Here is a 19244-nt window from a genome sequence, read left to right on the forward strand (position 1 = left end):
TACAATTTATGATTAAAACTCTACTATCTACACAATATACATAGACATAAAATTTAAAAACTTAAATATCTTAGAAACAGTAGCCAATCAGTTGTTTTAATTGTCATATTTGAATTCAGCACATCAAAATACATAATAAGTAGCACATTTTATCTCTGAAGCAGACGACTTCTCAAAAATTGTAGACCAGTGTAATCGGTCTCTAGAATACACTATTTGCTCCACATAATTTCCTTCTCCTCCTGCTTTGACATACGGCAGCAGACTTGCACATTTGAACAGTTGGCCAATGGCCCTAGAAATGTTATTGCAAAATGTTTCCAGGGCTTTCTAATTGGCTGCCTGTTTTTAATGCTTAAATCCCCATAGGTAGTCTTTGCTGGATAGTTAATTAGTTTAGGAAAAACTAACCAATATTACTGTGTCATTAATTGTATTAATGGAGGAAAACACTTTTGTGGGGAGGAGAGTAGTTCATGCAGCACATTTTATGGTACCAGGTTCCCAGCCCCAGCTCAGTGGTTGAACACTCTGTTGCTATATCTCATAGCTGTGCATTCTGGGAGCACCGGCTGGCTCTGGTGACTGGGTGGCAGAATGCACAGCAGGTACATTTTATGATACCGGGTTCCCAGCCTAGGCTCAGAATGACAAAAGTTGCTTGCTGCTGGGTTTGTTCAATATCTGTGAGGAATTAGGTGCTTGTTTCAATACAGCACCCAGAGAATAATTGTCTGTATCATATAAATTGCTATCCTCACTGGTACCCTGTTGTAGTCTTGAGATCAGCATGGAAACCAGACTTTCCTTTCCCCCCTTAGAGATGGTCTCACCAGGGCAAAAGAAAGGCATAGCAATGGGGGTTGGGTTTGGGAGAAATGGTGATGCTTACAGCACTTCCACCTGTGTTGTACCTTTCTTGTGAATAAATCAAGGACCTCAGTCTCCAGAACAGTCACTTAACAATTGCACCATAAAATTATTTTAAGTATTTAACTGCAGCACTACAGTGCCAATAAAATCTGAGTCATGCACCAAGCAAACTGCAAAACCTTTCCAGCTCCAGGCCGATGGCGAGGACTCAGAACATGAGAAATGGTAGCTCCAAAGTACTCATTTGTCCACTGAAAATTAATGAGCAGATCAGTGCCCCAACTGGAAGACTTTTACAAGTAAACCAGGATGTGCACGTGAGCTGAACTTCAGAGAGGGTTGTTGACCCAGCAGTGCATCCAGGTTCAGGCTTATAGATAGCCCCTGAATCTTACCATGCCATAGCGCTGAGGAATGTGGTTCCCATCTGCCTAGATTCAATCCACTTGCAACACAAAGACCTCTTGGCAAAGGGTCCCCTGTTCTCTGCAAAAAGCTCTCACCTCACATCTGACAAACTCACTACAACAAGCACAGGATATCCCAAAAGAGTAACATAAAAGCTATTGAGAGAAAGCTCATAACTTGTCAAAACTCTTAATCATTGCGAGATGTATGCTTGAGCGGCAGTGTCAGGGGAGCTACCACAAGAAGGCTTCTTCTTGCAAGAAGCAGGGAGTAACAACAGTCCTGGGTGCACCGAGACCGTCACACTGTTTTCCTGAACTCATACATGCAGCGGAGACCAGCTGATGCACCCAGGCAAAAAGTATCTTTCGTTTAAGTGGAAGGGAGCTAAAGGCAGAGAGTTTCCTGAGAAGGATCCTCGACGCAATGTTGCATTGATCCATGAGAGCATGGAATTATTGAATGTCTCAGTGTGCTAGGAATAGATGATCATCTTTTACTTGGAACAATGGTGAGCTTGACCCTGCTACCACTAAATCCTTATTCTGGAAAAAGTCTCATTGAAGGAAAGTAGAGCTTGGACTTTAGGCTTTGGAAAAATGTTGGGAATATTTTTAGATGTAATTAACATAACATATTAGAACAAGTCTGTGGCTTTAAAAAATGGCCAAAGGCAGTAATCTCCTGTATAAAAAAAATGACATTGACCTTGAATTCTAGGATTGGTTTATGAAGGTCGGAGCATTGAGGAGAGGGTGAGAAGATTATATTAACTTTATTTGTATTAATGTTCCTTGGATTGCCTATGACTGTCTGCTATTATAGCTAGTAGCTCATCTTCAGCAGTGGCCCATGCTGGATATGTCAAAGTGTGGTTCCCTTTGCTCCTTCTGTCACCACAATCACTATACCATGCACCTTTTTACAATAGCTTTGTCAGGGAAGAGAGATTCCTTCTGGACTCCAGCTAGTGCCATGAAGCATTAGGATTAGTTTGATGGCCATGATAAAATCGTACGACTGGAAGGGAATTGTCTAGTCCAGTCCCCTACACTCATGGCAGGACTAAGTATGATCTAGACCATCCCTGACAGGTGTTTCCATCCTGGCTGCTGTAGCTGAAGACACTGTTCTTTAGGATATTTCTTGTAATACAAGGGATGAGTAATGCTGTTTTGAGCTTTCTGCTGAAAGTGAAGACATTAAGAAATGAGTCCTTTGCAACAAATCACCCTTTCTCCTGACAAAGAGGAGGCTGGTGATCACTATCTGATCACTTCAGAGGGAGTGGGCAATGCACAAGGAAGAGGGGGGTATTCCTCCATGTATGCGTGCATCAGTCTCATTAATATCAGTGAGAGATTCATGCATTAATAATCTCAATGATATACACACAATGCCAAAGCGAAAAGGATGTTCTGTACAGAGAAACATCAGCGGCGTTAGTTATTGCCACAAAGGGTATATCCTTGTCAGCCTTGATGGGAATTTATGTTCCTAGGTCAGGCTTTTAAAGGAAGTCAGCAGAGCTGATGTGATGCATCAGCAGGAGCTGCATTTTGGGAAGTTGGCTTCTGGAGAATCTCTAGAAGCAAATCCCCTTGGGGTCTAATTCTGTCCTGATGGACTCGGAAGGATGATATGAGACTCACCTGCAATGATGGAGAGCCATGTTGTTGCTCCAGACTGTATAAACATGCTCGGGACGGTGGATTCTGGTTGGACTGGACCAGGGCAGGGCTGGCGCTTCCATTTAGGTGACCTAGGCGGTTACCTAGGGTGCCAGGATTTGGGGGGGTGGCATTTTGCCACCCTCAGTGGCAATTCAGCGGCGGGGGGTCCTGCCACGCTCCGGGTCTTTGGCGGCAATTCTGCTGCGGGTCCTTCACTTGCTCCAGGACCCACCGCTGAAGTGCCCTGAAGACCGGGAGTGTGGAAGGACCCCCACCCCTGCCGCAGAATTGCCACCAACCAGGAGCACGGACAGACCCTTGCCTAGGGTGCCAAAAACCCTGGCGCCACTCCTGGGCCAGGGGAAACAGTGCTGATGGGTATCTGGACAAGGAAGAAGAAGAAACGTTCCAAGTGTTACTACACACAGCATATCAGGTTTGTGGCTTTGTAAATACAGGCAACACAGCTAGTGTGGACAGGATTGGGTATTGAATCAGCTCCAAAATCAAAAGTTTTTAGCACTTACACTCCTGAGAGAAGCTCTTTTAGCTTAACGATCGACTCCAGGATTTGCCTTAGGAGCACTCAAAACGTATTGTCTCCTAGGATCACCAGCCTAGAATGGACACTTACTGGTGTACAATGAGCACCACTTTTTTCTGCAAAAAACCCCACTGCTCACTTCTACCACCTTTAAATGGATAGCTGTCACTTCTTTCCTGCTGGCACAGCCATGGGTGGCTGGTGAAGGTGTCACTCTGAGCAGCAGCACCTGAAATCCCTGCCAAAGTGCAAAGAATTAGGGGAACTTGTGGAGTCGGCGATCTCACAAAGCTGTCAACCTGTTGCCTGGGGGTTGCAAAGCTAATAATAATTATTTGAGATATACCTATCTCATAGAACTGGAAGGGACCCTGAAAGGTCATTGAGTCCAGCCCCCTGCCTTCACTAGCAGGACCAAGTACTGATTTTGCCCCAGATCCCTAAGTGGTCCCCTCAAGGACTGAACTCACAACCCTGGGTTTAGTAGGCTAATGCTCAAACCACTGAACAACATTGACTTTGGGAACTGTTAGCTACATCCCTCTAGAATGTAAACTCACTTTTATTCCGAGGGAAATACGTTTATTATTAAACAAAACCAAAGCTGTTTCTCTATGCAGAGGAGCCATGTACTGTACACCCGAGAAAGGGAAATAGGATTCCCGAAGCAGGGCACCCAATCTCAGGCATGTATTTGTGTGTGTGGCTCTTATTTGTTCATCAGCATTTCCCTCTCTCTGCTCTCCTTACTGCCATTTCTCTGGATTTCTGTGTCATTCTCTCTGCTCTCTTTTCCATTTCAGCCTTGTATTTGTATTCTTTTGGCCTTTTCCCAGTCTAGCCACTCTACACAGTGAGTGCATTTGGAGAGCTTCTCACTTCAGGAGTGAAATTCACTGCTAAATCTGTTGTGCCCTACAGAGCGTGTACGGCTTAGTATCTCCCAGGGTGGCAGCAGCTGAATCCCTGCTCATCTTAGTTACGGGATGCCAGGGGATCAGTGATCCAATGGTTAAAAATGGGACTAAGGCATCAAGGGACCTGAGTTCTAACACTGATTTACAGTCTTCTGCTGGATAAGTCATTTCCCTCCTCTTTGCCTCAACTTCCTTATCTTTAAAACAGGCTAATACTTGGGAGGGGTATTGCAGCACTGAATTAATTAAAGCTTCAGTTCCTTGGATGGAAGCAGCCGTATACTGCAAATATGCAGCATTACTCCTACATCAGAGTCAGGCAGCATTCACCTCCTTGTGCATAAGCATTAAAATAATGTCTCCATATAGCCCTCAGTCCTCCAGCCTCAATATAACTGACCTACAGTACCCTTGCAGAAACACTAGTGGCCCCAAACTCCATTGACAGGGACAGCGATTTGGACTGTTATTACAGATCATCAATGGACTTTTTTTTATAAGGCTGTATAGATTGTGGAATTTATTGACCTCTTTGTACAGCAGAACTCTCTTCTTGCAAGTTGTCTGAAAAGTTATCCCTGATATTGTTACTATTCACTTAGAATTGCCTCGCATAGAATTGCCAGCTATGATTTGTTTCCTCTAAATCACTCAATAGAAAGTTCATCCATTAATCAAATGGTCTGATTTCAATAGCTAAGGATTGGGAGGAAAGGGTCATTTGTGAATCCAGCCCACTTTCACATTCTTGCTTTTTCTGAGTCTCCTCAGTAACCAAAATCCTGTTAAAATGTTTGACACTCCTCCTTTCCCCCTGCCCAGCCCTACTCCTCTCCCTATTTATTCTACGTTGTGGCATGCAGAGATATCCATGTGCCATTACTGGGCCAGATTCTATTCAGATTTCCACCCTTGTACATCCAGAGTTATCTTCTGTAGAATCCCCCTACAACAGCACAGCTGTAAGAGCCATCCTCCAGTATGGATAAAACCTAGCTAGACAGACAGGCCTGGATCCACAAAAGCACTTAAGTGCACAACCCCCAGACTTGGGCACCTACATCTTGTTTTTAGAGACCACTGTGATCCACAAAACCCTCGCTCAGCTGCTGCTCCCTAGCCCCGAAAGCACCAAAACTCACTCAGCGCTGACATTTCCACTGCAAACAGTCCTGCCTGTGAGCACTGGCACTGCTGCCTCACTCCAGGCAATGCATGTGCCCAGGGAAGGTGAGTGGAAGAGCATTTGTCTCGCCTGCAGGGCCCGATCCGGTTGGCATATTCAAAGACTCCCTCATTCCACACAAAACATCCAGCAGGGGGAGGGCCTGGTTTATAACCTTCATCCCAGTAATTAGGGTACTCCTTTGGGATGTAGGAGGCCAGCAGTTCAAGTTCCCACTTTGCCTGCTGGAGAGAAGGGATTTGAACAGGCTCTGCCCCCTCTCGGGTGGGCGTTCCTGGCCTGAAGAAGAGCACTATGTAAGCACCAGAGCTTGTCTCTCTCACCAACAGACATTGGTCCAATAGAAGGTATGGCCCCCCCCACACACCTTGTCTCACTAATATCCTGGGACTGACATGGCTAGAACAACACTGCACTAGCCTACAGAGTCATTCACACTCTTCCTCCGGACCAATAAATCCTCAGTTACCCAACTACAACAGGAGAGACCCTGCATCAGAATTTTCTGTAGTTCAGTGGTTATTGCATTCACCTGAGAGGTAGCAGGTCCCTAGTCAATCCTTTCTCTTCAGCAGGCAGAGGGGAGGTCTTGAACCAGGGGAATATCCCAGCTGCTAGGTGAGGCCCCTAAACCACTAGGCTAACGCTCTCCTCCCAGCTGTTTTGTACGGAGCTAGAAGGCCTCTGGACACACCTACTGGCTTGGGCCCCACATATGAGTTAGGCAGCTGCTTACCTGTTTTGGTTCCTGCATCATGACAGAGCCAGGTGCCTCCAGCAACCAGAGCTCCCAGAGAGGGGCAGGGTGCTTTGGACACATCAGCTCATCGGCATCAGCATCGCCCTCTGGCTAGCTTAGATGGCTCCCCACTGTAACCTTTTATTTTATTTAACAAGAAGTTAACAATGTGGTTCTACACCTCTATGGGTTGGATCTACAGTGGCTACAGTTTCAAGCTTAACAGAGAGAAAGTCACCTCTGCTCCTTGCTTCAGACTGAGAGTCTCTAGGGACATGTGCCCTAACAGGTTAGTTAGTCATAACATCCCACAAGAAATGAACAATAAACTAAAATCATTGACTACGTCCCCTAGCATGCCAGCTTTGTGGATCACAGTCTGAAGTGTCTGTATCTCCTTGCTCGTTGTACAGGGAGCCTAGGCGGCTTTGTGGCTAGCAGTGTGGTCCTGTGGTATTTCTAGGACCCTAAAAGTTCAACCTCATGACACTGAGAGTTGCAACATCAAAATCCCTTCTTGGCTCAGGGCCACAGAAATCAGGGTTTTATTAGGAGTCTTGGTTCAGGGAAACAGGTCTGTGAGATCCCTGTACATCTAAGTGTTCCCTGGCTTGTGGGTGTTTGAGACAATCTGCAAGAAGGCAGGAGAGTTGGGTTTTCTCTAGCTAGCTTTTAAAATAAAAATTTACAAGCCCAACAGTGAAAGTTCCTCTAGAAGTTAATTTATAGTGTACAGCTGATTAGGCTTAATTGTAGTGCCAGGATAACCTGGACAGCATGATTGCAGTCGCCCTGCGATTGGCCAGGGGATGGGCAGGCTAGCTGCACAAGGTTATATAGCAAACCTGATTGGTGGCTCAGCTTTGTGGGGGGCTGTTTGAGGAGAAGGAGCTGGAAATATTTGTGAGGGCTCAGAGGTGCTGGAAGCACACTTTGCAGTTTTGTAGGTAGGGGTGAGATATGGAGCAAGTACAGCTCCTGCCATGGAGGGGATGTGCACTGGTTTTTGGTGTGATGGGCGACAGTGAGGCCTCTGGAAATTAACAAACTCAGGCTGTCTAATTCCAAACTCTTGTAGCTTTTTCTTTTAATTTCTTGCACTCTCTTTTCTAAAAACCTTTTAAAGTCTATAGGGGAGCCATCAAATTTAAAACAGATATGGACTGAAAAAAACCAGCAACTCTCAGTTGGATTTCCTTATCAAATGCTTATCCTTCATTGTGGCCTCTCTCTACTACAGATGAACAGAATAGTTAGTCACGAAATTCAAAGCAGCTTCCACACAGCTCCCTTCTATGTAGCTGTCAAAGTGATTTTTGCCATAGTTCTGCCTCAGATTAATTGCAGATAAGTGCAGACTAGAACAATGGTTGAAACAATGTATCCTTTTTAGTCTGCTCACAGTCACTCCTCTAGCCAACAGAAACACTGCAGAGACAGGCATTCAAGATTTGTACAAATACTTGTGATCTTGGGGATATTTACTCTAGAAACTCCTAGAAGCAGGGAACATATTTTACTCCATGGTAAAGTGTTGTTTAAATAGATGGCAGTATGTAAAATATTACTAATCTTTTAATTGGAGGAATAAATTATTGTGCAAAACACTTATTAGGATTTAAATAGATCTTTAAAGAGCATCTCTTTGATGGTCTGTGGACCCTTTTCCAGTGTGTAAAAGCACAGTGAAAATATAGGCAAAATAATAGCACATTTCTAATCAGGTAAAGATTAATGCGCTGGACAAAGAGTAAAGAGGCCTGGATTCAATTCCTGGTTCTGCCACAGACTGCTAGCCTGACCTGGGGCAAGTCATTTAATCTTTCTGTGCCTCAGTTTCCCATCTGTAAAATGGGGATAATCATGCTTCCTTTGTCTGTATTGTCTATTTAGATTATAGGCTCTTTGTAATAGGGACTCTCTATTACCATATGAATGCACAGCACCTAGCACAATGGGTGTTCTCTTTCAGCTGGGAGCTCAAGGTGCCAGTGGAATATTAATAGCACACAAGCCCCGGGCAGAATGTGTAGCAGAAATCTGATACTTCCACCGCTATAGACCCATCAATCACACACACAAAATCTATCTACTGTGTTATTTATCAAACTGAGCAATTAAATGGGGACAGGGTAATTGCAGGTCTGGTCAGTAAAAATCTGAAAAGGCTTCCTCTAAAACTGCAGAGCTTTCAGTTAGTTCATTGTAGGAGGGAACACAGCCCTAATTTGTGGCATAGTAAAACATTAAATATTTACTCACATGGGCACTGGCTCCCTCCTAGACTCACTATGCTGGGCCACAAGATATTGTTGTTCCTGCTGTCCTAAGTGAATGAATCACCTTGCCAGGCTGACAGATCATTTTCATTTTCTTCCCTGATATGTGAGCATTGACTTCTCTTTCAATAGAGCAGAAAAAGGAGAAGCAATTAACTAGAGGAGCAGACAACTTAGAGATGGAAGCTTCAGGTTTGAAACCACTGCACTCCTTGGACCCACAAATTGTAAACATGACAGGTCTCGCGTAGTGTTTTATCTTTCTGTATTACAGCCCCTGCGTCCCACGGGGGGTTAGGCCCAGGATCACCCAAGGTCCTGTCTGTTCTCTCTGGGTATTCACAAACTCAAGGCACTTTCCCTAAGAATGAGCATTTGCTCCAAAGCTAAAATGTCTTTCCCCACTGCTATTGTGCTGTCTCTTGTTGGCTGTCATCCTCCACCCTAGCAATGGCTGCATTACACCAAGGTAGAACACATGATTATTTTCTATGAGCTAGTTTGGGATTTTTCAGTTGCGATCTGTAAAATTATTATAATTAGAAAAAGTGTGGAAAACCATGCGCCTCTTCTCTCCCTCTGCTCCCGTTAGATGAATAAAGGAATCAGAACCACTTGGCCGGAGCCCGTATTTCCCCTAGAACAGCATGTCGCTGACTCTTTAGAGCCGTCATCTACCACTTGTGCAGTAGTTTGGGCAAGGCAGAGACCCCCAGCCTCAGTGAGCAGCACAGCACAAAACAACACTATAAGAGAAGGCTGCCAAACGTGGCCTTGCCTCTGAGAAGGTGCAAGCCCAATAGTGAGAGTAGGTCGGAGGACATGACCTGGCACTGACTGCTTCAGTGACCTTGCTGTGAGCAGAGCAGGGCCAATCACTTCATGAGGGATTGCAAGACCGTAAGTGGCTGCAAGCACCGGGACCATTGGTTTGTTTTTTTCCCTCAGGACACAAGGTCAAAGAGGCAGGTGTCTGTCTCACCGGATCAGATGAGATCTAACATATCCTCTCTAGCGGGGCTTTAATTCAAGCAGAAGCGGAGAAGTTGCGAGATTGGAATCTAGCGTGCACAATTCCCAAATCAGGGCATGAAACCAAATGGGAAAATTCCAGTGGAGGTTTTCCCTGCAGAGCAGGCACCAGGCACAGTAGAAGAAGGGCACTGAAGCAAATAACGAACCAATCTGGATGAAACAAGAACCTAGCCTAGAGAGTGGCCTGAGCCTCAGAGTTCAGCTCTAGATCCAGATCTCGGCTGCCGTGCAGTGCTGGGATGTTCAGAGCCAGGGCTCTATCTGTGTCACTTCGCCCACATGCTAGGACCATGGGCAACTTTGTGTTCAAAACGTGCACCAAAAATTACAAATTGAACCAATGTGCAAACTCCACCCTCCTACCCAATCCTCTGGCACCCCTGCCCCTTCTCCCCTTAACGCCTCTCTCTGCACAAGTCTAGGGACATTGCTAATGATTTGCAGAGTGCACTGAAGAGGACAGGTTTGGGGGCAGCTGGAGCAAGGGGAGCAGTGAAAGCCCAAAGCAAGAGCCCTGATTCCCCATTGGTCCATTTACCCACCTGCCATCTTGTATGTGTTTGTTTGTGTTTTCCATGCATTTCATTTCTTCTCCATGGAACACTCATCTCGCTCTGCTCCAGCAAGCTCTCCTCTCTGCTAGGGCATGAGCCCACCATTGTCAATTGGAGCCTTTTCATCGACCTCGGTCAGCATTAGATTTGGTCTCTAAATCCCTCATGGCAACTCTCAGTCCTTCGACAGGGCCCACAGTAAATGAGTTTCCAACATTCTGTCCTGGATCTTAATCTTTGCTCATTTATAAAAAGAAACGAGCGGAAACCCTGAACACAACCCCCATGATGCTCATGCATCTCCACAGAGGAGTTGCGTGGGCTGTCCCCCTACATCCCTCGTTCTGCCAACCTCCCTGCCAACCTCTGAAATTTAGTTTGTCCCTTCCTCCGGACAGAGACAGTGTCTTCTGCTAAGCACCCTTCACCCTCTCAGGCACTGATCATGATCAGTGTCCTCCCATTCGAGCCAGGAGGCTGTTAGTCTGAGCACCTCTCCTAAAATCAGGTAACAGAGGGTCACGCATTTAGGTACAAGGCCTTAACGAGCACTAATCCCACGCCAATCTTTCCCCCACACTCAGGCTGAACCCTCGCCTGCTTTGAGACTTGGTAGTTGGGTCATAATTAGACACCAAAGCAGGTAATTACTGAGTGTAACATTCCAAAAGGGTGCCTCTTTATCTTAGCACGGTCCCCTCGACTGCATGGAATAACCTTGGGATAAGATTAGAGTGAGACAAAACCTAGATAAATACTGAGATGGGTGAATGCCTTTTATTAGATAATCAGAGCGAAAATTCAGTAGCTGCAAGCCCGAAAGTTATCCTGTCCGATGACTATTGCTGGCAGGCTTTGAGAGCTCTTAAAAGGTGACTAAGCAAAAGGGTTGATGGACACAATCATTTGTTGTGCCTAGAGAAACCTCCAGAGAGGCTGCTGCTATGTGATAATCAGCCCCATTTTTCAGTCTCAAAAAGGTTTGGCCAGCTTAAATAAGTAACTCAACTTGAGGGTGCTTATCCCAGCAGACCCTGGCACTGTCTGAGTCTGCCTGTCTCCTGGACAAAGGAGTTCAAGGGTCGGCTAGACAACGTCTATTTTTTCTCCTTCTTTTTGCTTAATAGAGAGGGAGTTAAATGGCGCAATGATAAGCAGCAAGGCTGGTAGATATAAACCCAAAAGAAAGAAGGCTTTGAGGCCGGCTTATCTTCTCTTCTCCACTCCCCCAAGGTCTAACAAAGCCCAGGAATCAAAGCAGAACCAAAATAGTCTTTTTTTGTCTAGTACTGTCAGGTTAAAAATACACCTAGAAAAATCAAGTTAACTGTCAAGATGCCAGGATGCAAGATGTCTGCAGTAGCTCTTAAGCTTTGTGCAATATGCTGCCTTATGTTATTGCTGTAGCTACTTGTTCTTAAGCTCTTGTCATAACTTAGTCCCAGATTTGGACCTTAGCGTCCAAAATATGGGGGTTAGCATGAAAATCTCCAAGCTTAGTTACCAGCTTGGACCTGGTACTGCTGCCACCACCCAAAAAATTAGAGTGTTTTGGGGCACTCTGGTCCCCCCAAAAACCTTCCCTGGGGACCCCAAGACCCAAATCCCTTGAGTCTCACAGGAAAGGGAAATAAACCTTTTCCCTTCCCCCCCCCCTCCAGGTGCTCCTGGAGAGAGACACAGAAGCAACCTCCGTGAATCTAAGCAGAGGGAGTCCATCCTCTCTAATTCCAGTCCTGGAAACAAAAGCACTTCCCTCTTCACCCAGAGGGAATGCAAAGTCAGGCTAGTAAATCTAACACACACAGATTTCCCTCTGACTTCTTCCTCCCACCAATTCCCTGGTGAGCTGCAGACTCAATTCTCTGGAGTTCCTCACTAAAGAAAAACTCCAACAGGTCTTAAAAGAAAGCTTTATATAAAAAAGAAAGAAAATACATACAAATGGTCTCTCTGTATTAAGGTGACAAATACAGGGTCAATTGCTTAAAAGAAATATGAATAAACAGCCTTATTCAAAAAGAATACAATTCAAAGCACTCCAGCAACTATATCCATGTAAATACAAAGAAAACAATAGAAACCTTACTGTCTTACTATATTTGTACTCACAACTTGTAAACAGAAGATTAGAAAGCAGGAAATAGAAATCCTTCTCATAGCTGAGAGAGATTCCGGCAGAAGACTTAGAACAAAAGACTCACACACAAAAAACCCTCCACCCAGAGTTGAAAAAATCCTGTTTCCTGATTGGTCCTCTGGTCAGGTGCTTCAGGTGAAAGAGACATTAACCCTTAGCTATCTGTTTATGACAGCTCTAGGGGTTTGTCCATTATCCCTCATACCCTAGAACCTGATCTTTCAAAACATTACTACTAGGCATGTCCCTTACTGACATCCTTCACTGGGACTAAGGCTGAGCTCACTGGGCACAGACGTTGTCTTTTATGGGTCTCTCAAGGATCATGCCAAGGGACCAGAGTGCCCCTAAACACTATATATTTTTGGGTGGTGGCAGTGTATCAGATCTAAGCTGGTAATTAAGCTTAGAGGAATTCATGCTGGTACCCCAATGTTTTGGACTCTAAGGTTCAGATTGGGGATAGAATACCATGACATATCCCTTACTGACATCCTTCACTGGGACTAAGGCTGAGCTCACTGGGCACAGATGTTGTCTTTTATGGGTCTCTCAAGGATCATGCCAACTTATAGTGCTATAGAAATAAGAAGCGTGGCCAGTACAGGTTTACATTTCAAAGCGCTAGTCTATCTAACCCAGCTTTGTTAGCTATTTATCAGGAATGGCCCTAATTACCATTTACATATTTCTCTAATATATCTTTAAATGTTGAATTTGGGTCATGCAGCCTGCTGGTTGCTCTGGTCCAGCGTCACAGGAGGGTGTTTGAAGGCCCAAAGAGGGGGTTCAGGAAAGAAACTGTTTGCTGACACCCTGTCTGGATTCCATTGTGGGGTAGCAGGTGACAACTAGGTGTCTGCGGTCAGAGGGGGGTTTATTTCTGTATTGACCCAGGTTCTTTTGGGCTCTTTGGGTGGCCCATTCCTTGACAATAATCTCCTGGAACTCACACTGTGTAGAGCTGTTTAACACACAGCACTCGGATATATGCATGTAGTGAAATCATGTAGAAGTTTATTTAGCAAAGTATAAGGATTTGAGAGGTAGCACGTAAAGTGGACACTAATAGTTACATGTCAAGTAAAATCATAACACTCATTCTAGAGCCTAGATTTAATTAACAAGCTATTCCCCTGTCTAATAAAGTTAAGCTCACTCAAAATCTTTGCAGCATTTTTCTCCTTTCATGAGACAGAACATGCTGGTAGTTCATCTCCTCAGTGAAGGTCCCCAGGTGTTCTTCGGCCTGCCAGTTATAGCCTCCAAATCCATTGTCTTTACTTGTAAACAGGATACCCCCTGCTGTTGGTTTTTTTCCCCCTGCAGATCTTCTCTCACATGATGTCATTCATTAGCATCAGGCTCAGTAATGCAAATAGACTTACGTTGTGAGACACAGTATACAGTGGGCTGCCAGAGAGCTAAGTGTCTATGATCTTCTGCCTGGTGGAAACTCTTTATCATCTTAAGACCTGGCTTAAGAACATAGTTTTCAGTACAGATACATAACTTCTTAAATATCATCCATCCATCCATCTTGCAATGATTAGGAGAAAGAGTGCATTACTGAGTGCTGGAAGAGATCTTACATGCTGCCCTTTGGCTCACTATTATGTAAATATTGGACCTGTAGGAGGCCTGTGAAATCATATGGATCCCCTTTGCCAGTTGGCATCAGAAGGTTCCTGGGTCACACATGGTTGTAGAGAAAAGCTTGAAAATATGACCCAAATGCGTTCTAAATGCCCAAAATGCAAATAAAAAGAACCTAAAATGTATTGTTTCCTTTTCAATCTCATACTTATAAAGCCAATCAAATGGTTCTGGGGGTCTGATGTCATGGATTTTTAATGCTTGGGATTGATCATACTTTAATAACCATTTACCAAAAAGAGTTAAATAAAAAGAAATGATCGGCTGCCAATAACATCTTAGATTATTAACACTATAAAAGGAGAAACATATTTGTTTTCACTATTGACGGTCTTTGATTTTTTGCCTCTCTCTCATTTGCATAATTCTAATGACCTACTCAGTTTCACTTTGAATTCATAGCCCTTTTCTCATCAGGTTCACTTTCAAGCTCTGACACGACGTTGCAATGCTCTGGCTAGAAATGCTGCAGCAGGAAATGATTTTAAAGGGTTTCAAAAAATGTTTTTTATAGTAATTAAATAAGATCCTGGGAACATTTTTTATTTGTTTTTAGGGCTCTATTTTTCCTGGGGGGGTTTGTTTTCGAGAGCTATTAATGTTAATATTCATGTTGAATTTATTTTTATGCAATCTAAATTTTAGGCAATTTCAGAAGGAAAAAACATCAAGAAAGTAGAATAGTTCATTTACCTGGGCAGCGCCATTCACATCATACCCTGTCAGGATCTCAGTATGAATCTACGGCTGCGAGAGCTGGAGAGCTATTCAAATGTTAGGCAGGAAATGAGATGCCATTGAAAGCAAGTGTCTCTGAAAGATCGTGTCTTTTGGAATGCGAGATCTGTGAAATCCCAGCCAGCAACTTGTCTTCACTAGAATTAGAAGGACTTGTTGAACATAACTGGAGCATGTACTCCAGATGTCAACACCCAGACTCCCACAAGGAGCCGTCTAGTGGAAACCAACTGGTGTGAGGAAATGAGGGTGCCCAGGAGAAATAACCCTTAGCAGGGAGGACAGAACTGTGGTTCTCAACACCACAGAGGAGATGAAGGCAACAGTGAATGTCAGAGAGGGATGGAAGAGCCCGTTTCCGCCCTGGCATGAGAAGGACTTAATAAATAATAATTTTTAGGTCAAATTTTGATCTGTCTCTTAAGACTGGCAGAAAGCAGAGAGCAGTTCAGTAAAAGAAAGAGCTGAAGATGAGTTAATGAACTGAATGTGGCTGTATGTATCATTAACATTAGGTTCCTGGCTTCCTCTTAACAGAACTACCTGCCACCTAATGTTTCCTTCAGAATCTTCTCAGCCCAGTGAGCAGAAACTTTCCATGCTCATTTTTAATGATAGCAAATGTCCAAGAGTGTAGATTTCCCAGCGACAAACAGAAGTGCAAGGGTGTCATAACATTTCTTCCCAGATCTGGACCTTAGCGTCCAAAATATGGGTGTTAGCATGAAAACCTCCAAGCTTAGGTACCAGCTTGGACCTGGTATCCCTGCCACCAGCTAAGAATTATACAGTGCCTAGCTCACTGTGGTCTCCCCAAAACCTTCCCTGGGGGACCCCAAGACTCAGATTCCTTGAGTCTCACAACAAAGGGGAATAAACTATTTCCCTTCCCCCTCCTCTCCTCCAGGTGTTCCCTCCCTGGGTTCCTGGAGAGATATACAGAAGCAAGCTCCGTGAATCTAAACAAAGGGATTCTACCCTCCCTGTTTCCAGTCCTGGAAACACAAGTACCAAGAGAGCTAACCTCTCTCCCCCCTCACCCAGAGGGTATGCAAAGTCAGGCTTAGTAAATCTAACACAAAGAGATTTTCCCCCTGACTTCTTCCTCCCACCAATTCTCTGGTGAGCTGCAGACTCAATTCCCTGGAGTCCCCACTAAAGAAGACTCCAACAGGTCTTAAAAAGAAAGCTTTATATAAAAAGAATGAAAAAAGGACATAATATATAGTCTCTGTATCAAGGTGACAATATACAGGGTCAATTGCTTAAAGGGAAAAAATGAATGAACAGCCTTATCCAAAAAGATTACAATTCAAAACACTCCAGCAACTACACACATGTAAATACAAAAGAAAACAATATAAACCTATTGTCTTACTATCCTTGTACTTACAACTTGGAAACAGAAGATTAGAAAGGCAGGAGATAGAAAAATCACTCTCAGAGCCGAGAGGGTCAGACCCAAGACAAAGAACAAAGAACTCACACCCAAAACTTCCCTCCACCCAGATTTGAAAAAGTCTTGTTTCCTGATTGGTCCTCTGATCAGGTGTTTTTTGTTACCCCTTTCCAGGTGAAAGAGACATTAACCCTTAGCTATCTGTTTATGACAAAGGGGTGCCCTTCACTGCAAGCCGGCTCGACAACATTGTCTTTCAGGCCAGCTGTCTGCGTTAGACAAATAAACTGCACTGAAAGTCCAGTGTCACGTGCAGCCTCTCTGAGAGCAGTCAGAACCAGCTGTGGCCTTACACACACACACTCTCCCCTGCCTCTCTGATGAAGGCCTTTATTATACCTCTGCTAATATTGTCTAACTGTCTGGTTTTCTGTAACATGTTAACCACACGTCTCCATCACGGCAAACACTGTCACCCTGTTTCATTTGGCAGCATTTCTTGGGCCAGGCTCAGATGCAGTTACATTTACCGGGTCAGTTTGGTGTAGAATCAGTCAATACTATTCATACATCACCAGGGAAGACCCTAAAGTGCTCCATAATATATGCACAGTTTGTGATGAGCCTAAGTCACAGAGTTGAGATCTGGATTTAAAGTTTGACATTCCTCATCCTCTAACCTTCCCTCTTCTTCCTCAACCCCCTGAGAAAACACACATTTGGGGTGTTTGAAGCAAGGGATTTGTTTTACCCTATAAGTGCCAGCCGTGAAATTTGAATCTGGATCCTGGTTTGGAGTCAGAATTGTCTTCCCCAAAATATAGGAAGTCCCAGCTCTGGCCCATTTCTCTATCACTTACTCCTGAAATGCACCCATTTCTGGAGTGAACCTGGCAGCTGTTTAACAGCATATAACAACACTACACATCAGCTGAAGACAAGAAATAAAGAAATATGTTGCTGCATATAAAACTGCAGAAGGAATTTAGGGCAGCAGCATGTAGTTACCCAAATCTGAATTTGGCCAGGACACTTAAGCTAATGTTTTAAATCAGGAACTGGGTAAACTGGTGTTATCTTTGTATTAACACAAATAAAGGAGTAACTCCAAGAGGAACTACAAAGCTCCTACTTCTACTCAGCAACAGTAAAGAAATGAAAGAGCCTCCCCTCTCCCCTCACAATTATTAACCTTTTATCCTCTGATCTTCCAAGCTACCACCTGTTCTGCGACCATTCTGCTTACACCTGTTGGATTCCTGGCATACACCTGATATGTTTCATCAGTGCAGCAGGTGCATTCCGCAGGACTCACCTGGAAACTTTCTGCAGCCATCAAGTGGTTACCCTGCTTGTTTACTGGAGTTATGGAAATGCTGCTCCTGACCTGACAGGATATTTGGGGGATGGATCTGGGGGAGTGAGGGAGAGTGGGACTTTTGTATGCATGCCAGAACAAATCCAGTCTGAAAGGGACATTGACTTATCTCTGCAGTCCATCACCCGTGATGGATGGTTGCCTATTTCCTGTTGGGGAGTGTATCATAGATCTGTTTTAAGACTGCCTGGGGATTTGAGGTTGGAAGATCCTATTAATAATGCATGATGTGGCTGAATTAAAGTAATAATTGTCCCCACGGAGTGTGCTGCATTGACATATTGCTGCAGAAAGCAATTCCTTCAATGGGCTTATTACTTCTGGGTCCATCCTTGACATAGTTACCGCTCGTTTATTTGACAACTCGGTTCCTTTGCCTTCGTTATTCATTAAGGGCCGGATGCTCGGCTCAAGCAATGGGGCTTTGTGCAGGGTTTCCAGGAGAGGCAATGAAGCCAGTCTATGCTGCTTCAGCGGCCTCAAGACAACAGCCATTTCCGTGACATTGCCCCCCCACCCTCTCAAATGTATGCTTGTGTGAGGGGGTGCAGGAGAGGGTGTGGTGCCGGTGACATAAGGACAGCTTACCCCAATATCTTCCCTCACCCTATGCCCATTATGCAGGATAGGAGGGACCTGTGTGTGGAGCAGATCTAGGGATCCATGTTTTGCAGCATGTTGACAGTGACTGAGAAGAACCAGAAAGTGAAACTGACTAAAAACTAAACGGAAACCAATTTATCTGATTTTATGGGCTGAGTGGAGAAAAATGCAAAAAGTAAACGGAGAGCATAAAAAGTGACAAATAAATCCACAACCCAGATTCTATGTTTTCACATTCTCAGGGCTTCCTACTAATATAGGGAAGGAAATTTCTTGTCACTTTTATTTTTTAATGAGTTGGGTTTTTTTCCCATACAGGTTGCAGAACAGACTGCGTGCTCTGTGCTGCCATATCTCTGAAATATTACCTTGAGGAGATTCCTTAGGCTGCAGTTCCAGAAAGCACTTGAGTATGTGATTAAAGTTAAACATATGCCTTAGTGCTCTCCAATTTGAGACCAAGAACAACTTTTTGTTATATGCTTGTATAGTGCCCAGTGCAATCAAGCTGGGTGTCCTGGGGTATGTCTACACTGCGATGTAAGCCCGGAGTCAGGCTCAGGCTTGAGACGAACCCCTCCCCCAAGGTTGCAGGGCAGGCGGTGATACAACCTCTCACCAGTCTGGACTGCACCCCGGAATGTGTCATGGCCGCATTTTGGGAGGGCGCTAAGGAGTCTGGGATATGGCTGATTTGATTCAGGCCTGTGAACTGCAGTGTGGATGCCAGAAGGCCTGGGTTAGAAAATTCTTAATGTAAAGCTAACAATCAGTATAACACTTAAGCCCTGGGCTCGCCAACCCAGGGTCAGCTGACTCAAGTCTCCCAAGCCCCAGGCTTACACTGGAGCGTAGACATGCCCCTTGGTGCCACAACAATAGTGAGAGAATAGCTACGAGATCACAGCCTGGGGTGACAGGGATACAGGCAATATGGTGGGAAATAGTTATCTTCAGTCTCGTTGGAGATTTGGGGCAGTGAAATAGCCCTATCACTCCCTGAAGGAGGATTAGTTGAGATGAAGCAGTGTACAAAGGGAGGATCTGGCAGGGAGTAAAGTAATCGTTAAAGACATCTGTTTGTCTCTCTAAGTGCTAATACCATGCTCGCTACTGGAATAC

The sequence above is a fragment of the Gopherus flavomarginatus genome, chromosome 8 (assembly GCF_025201925.1).
Source record: "Gopherus flavomarginatus isolate rGopFla2 chromosome 8, rGopFla2.mat.asm, whole genome shotgun sequence".
NCBI lineage: Eukaryota > Metazoa > Chordata > Testudines > Testudinidae > Gopherus > Gopherus flavomarginatus.